Below are 4,260 nucleotides of genomic sequence, written 5' to 3'. Positions count from 1 at the left end.
AGTATGGTGGCGACCTGGCGAGAGGTAGTGTTACTCCTGGCATCATTGTGTGGGGGCCATCGAGTATGACGTCAGATCACGGCTGGCAGTCATTAAGGGAATTCTGACGACACAACCTACATCAGGGACATGCTGCGTAATTATGGCTTACCTCTCACCTAGATTATCACGGTGCTCGCTCGTCCACGCATGAAATGCGTCTCTATGAACTGTATGCGTGATGCTGGGGTTTTCTGTGGCCAGCACGATCGCAGAGCTGTCCCCAACAGAACATGTGTGGGACCAAAAAATGGCTCTGAGCACTATGGGACTTAACATCTGTGGTCATCAGTCCCCTAGAACTTAGAACTACTTAAACCTAACTAACCTAAGGACATCACACGCATCCATGCCCGAGGCAGGGTTCGAACCTGCGAGCGTAGCAGTCGCGCGGTTCCGGACTGAGCGCCTAGATCCGCGAGACCACCGCGGCCGGCTGTGTGGGACCACCCCGGACGTCTAGACCATCCCAGTGCCAGCTACAATAGCCATTGTATACCAGCTTGCCTCAGGAGACGATACAAAAGCTTAATAACACCCATCCCAATCGAGTCAGCGCATGCACCCAGGCCAGAGACGGTTTCATTGTAAATCTGATTTGATTTTGTAATCACTGCGGTAACATTACACGCCCTCTCAAACTTTTACTCCACCCTTTCTGGGTGCATATAGACCGAAGTGGCGAACGAAAATTTGTACCAAGGCTGGGAATCGAACCCAGGGCTCCCGCTTACTAGGCAGGTGCTTTAGCCACTAAGCCACCTTGCCACAGCGGAGCAGGGAGGCGTGCCAGGGTAGTCCATGCACTTGTGTGAGCCGCTGTGCCAAGACCGCTTAGTAGCTAATGCACCTGCCTAGTGAGCAGAATATATGGGTTCGATTCCCCTCCTTGGTACAAATTTTCAGTCGTTGCTTCAGTCCGTATACATAACATCATATCTGTATGAGACCAGTAAAGTCTCTGAAACTGCGCCATTTCCATACTGCCACTGCGTACTGTTATGTTGTAAGAAACAAACAAATCTGGACAGTTTCAAAACATGATGCAAGACATTATCTGCATGTTTACTTCAAAAATTAAAGAAGCTAAGTAAATAATGGTCCTCAAAAATTAACTGAACAGACATACGACAAAACATTCGTTTTGTGAATTACTGTATCCATCAAGTTAATCTTGTAGAGGACAATGTTAAGGCTTTTTTTTAAGTTTGCAAATAAATTGTGCACTCTTCTCCAACAGCCCACAGCGGGCCTCGATCTTGATGAAATGTTGAGGAAGCGTTTGCCACGATCGTCCGCTACTAAGCGGAATTTTCAGTCCCAATCTGTAAACACAGTTTGCGATTGGCAGAAATAATTGAGCGTATGAACCATATTGGAAGGTGACTGCGAAGAGAAACTACAATTCGCTAGGCTATTGGTCATAAAATAGTTGCTTACAGTTGTAGTTTTACTTATTGGTTGAATTCTTCCATAACGTTATACCACTAATGGAAGATCTCTTCAGTCAGCTACAGTGCGGAGGCATTGATGCGTGTTCTGCACACAAGGCCATATTAGCCTTCAATAGTAAATATCGTCAAGATCCGAGAAGAAATTGACCTCACCTGCGGTAATGGAGTTACTGATTGCTCAGTGGAGAAAAGGAAACAGGACAAAACTGTGCGGATAACAGACTCTAACGGAGTGTGCATCATACTTGCCAAGGCTAAAGTTTTTCAGGCCATGATGTAACTTCCGTCATTGTTCCTTCCAGAGAAATTCTCTTTGTATCGTTCCAGGTTCCCTGGCACCGTGAGGACAGTGTGTTCAGTGAATACATTTTTGGACAAGCTGAAACTGCACTAACAATCATCTTGCATCTATTAGGACAAGAATTCGCGTCATTGTCTATGCTGTCATTCTGCCGGAGTTAACGAGCAACAATCTAGAGAAGACGTTCACTGTGTGAAACTGTTGAAGTTAATTGTTCAAATCCAAAAACGTTAGTCGAAGCAAAAAGATGCTTCACTGCTCTGAAAAGAAAGGAAATTTGCTTAAGCTACTCTATATAGACCTTGGTGATTCTTTTTATCGAAAGAAATCTTCTGTTGAAGATCGCAGACTTCAGCCAGTTTGTAACAGACAGGTTTGCATCACTAAAAAAAAGGAGGGATAAATTTCATTCTAAGTGAGACGAAAATAAGTGAAGTTATTTTGTACAATTAGCCTATCTTTTACGGCATTTTAATAACTTACTATACTTCACTTTGAAATGAATTTAGTTCATGACCTAACTACACCAGAGTGCATTGTTATTTTTGTAAGCTTCTCATACTTCCGTAAGTGCATAATATTTGCAGCACATGACCTTTGCGTCTTTGTATTGTTTGCACAACAAACACTGCTCTCGCATCACGTGATCTTCCTTCATTCATACTGGCTGATGGCAGAAGTTTGTCTGCCCACCACATCGGGTGTAACTGGATAGTCGCATTTTACAGTTTTTGCTTTCTTGTAAACTGGGGTGACTAAAGTCACGGTATACCTCCTAATACCGTGTCGGACATCCTTTAGACCGGCGTCATGCAGCTTCTCGACGTGTCATGGACTCAACAAGTCGCTGAAAATCTCCTGCAGAAATATTGAGCCATGCTGCATCTACAGCGGTCCATAAATGCGAAAATGTTACCGGTGCAGAATATTGACCTTTATGTTCCATAAATGTTCAACAGGATACACGTCGTGCGATCTGGGTGGCCAAATCATTCGCTCAAAATGTTTAGAATATTCCTCAAACCAGTAGCGAACATCTTTGTCCCGGTGACATGACATCGTTGTTTGGGAACATGGAGTCTATGAACGGCTGCAAATTGTCTCCTTATAGCCAAATATAACTATTTCCAGTGAATAATCGGTTCAGTTGGATCAGAGCACCCAGTCCATTCCATGTAAACACAGCCCACACCACTATAGAGCCACCACCAGCTCGTACAGTGCCTTGTTGCCAACTTTGGTCTGCGGCTTCGTGAGTTCTGCGCCACGTTCGAACCCTACCGTCAGCTATTACCAACTGAAATCGGGACTCATCTGACCAGACCACGGTTCTCCGGTCGTCTAGTGTCCAACCGGTACGGTCACGAGGCCAGGAGGGGCGCTGCAGCTGATGTCTTGCAGCTAGCAAAGGCACTCGCGTCGGTCGTCTTCTGCCATATTCCATGAAAGATAATTTCGCCATATTGTCCTAAGGAATACGTTCGTCGTACGTCCCACATTCAGTTATGAGGTTATTTCACGTGTTGCTGCTTGTCCGTTATCACCGTTAATTCTAACCAAACGCTGCAGTTGTCGGCCATTAGGTGAAGGTCAAGGCCACTGCGTTGTTCGCGGTGAAAGGTAATGCCTGAAATTTGGTGTTCTTGTCACAGTCTTGATACTGTGGGTCTTGGAATATTGAATTCCCTAATGATTTCCGAAACGGAATGTCCCATGTCTCTAGCTTCAACTATCATTCTACATTCAAAGTCTGTAAATCCCTACAGGAAAATTAAGGGCACCTTTGGAGAAAAGAGAACCACTTGTATGAATATCAAGAGCTCAGATGGAAACTCAATTCTAAGCAAAGAAGGGAAAGCAGAAAGGTGGAATGAGTATATAGAGGGTCTATACAAGGGCGATGTACTTGAGGGTAATATTATGGAAATGGAAGAGGATGTAGATGAAGATGAAATGCGAGATACGATACTGCGTGAAGAGTTTGACAGAGCACTGAAAGACCTGAGTCGAAACAAAGCTCCGGGAGTAGACAACTTTCCATTAGAACTACTGACAGCCTTGGCAGAGCCAGCCCCTGACAAATCTACCATCTGGTGAGCAAAATGTATGAGACAGGCGAAATACCCTCAGACTTCAAGAAGAATATAATAATTCCAATCCCAAAGAAAGCAGGTGTTGACAGATGGGAAAATTACCGAACTATCAGTTTAATACGTCACGCCTTCAAAATACTAACGCGAATTCGTTACAGACGAATGGAAAAACTGGTAGAAGCCGACCTCGGGGAAGAGCAGTTTGGATTCCGTAGAAATATTGGAACACGTGAGGCAATACTGACCCTACGGCTTATCTTAGAAGCTAGATTAAGAAAAGGCAAAACTACGTTTCTAGCATTTGTCGACTTAGAGAAAGCTTTTGACAATGTTGAGTGGAATACTCAATTCTGAAGGTGGCTGGGCTAAAATA

At 44.3% G+C, this 4,260-nt stretch overlaps 1 non-coding gene across 1 annotated transcript; it reads right to left on the bottom strand.

Moving 5' to 3' along the window:
• Positions 1-735: 735 nt before the first annotated feature.
• On the bottom strand, positions 736-807 carry Trnat-agu. Its single transcript has one exon. It is a non-coding gene; the product is annotated as a tRNA-Thr (tRNA).
• Positions 808-4,260: the final 3,453 nt, after the last annotated feature.

Source organism: Schistocerca piceifrons, chromosome 6 (genome assembly GCF_021461385.2).
Source record: "Schistocerca piceifrons isolate TAMUIC-IGC-003096 chromosome 6, iqSchPice1.1, whole genome shotgun sequence".
In the NCBI taxonomy this organism is placed as follows: domain Eukaryota; kingdom Metazoa; phylum Arthropoda; class Insecta; order Orthoptera; family Acrididae; genus Schistocerca; species Schistocerca piceifrons.
This window is presented reverse-complemented; position numbering and strand designations above follow the sequence as displayed.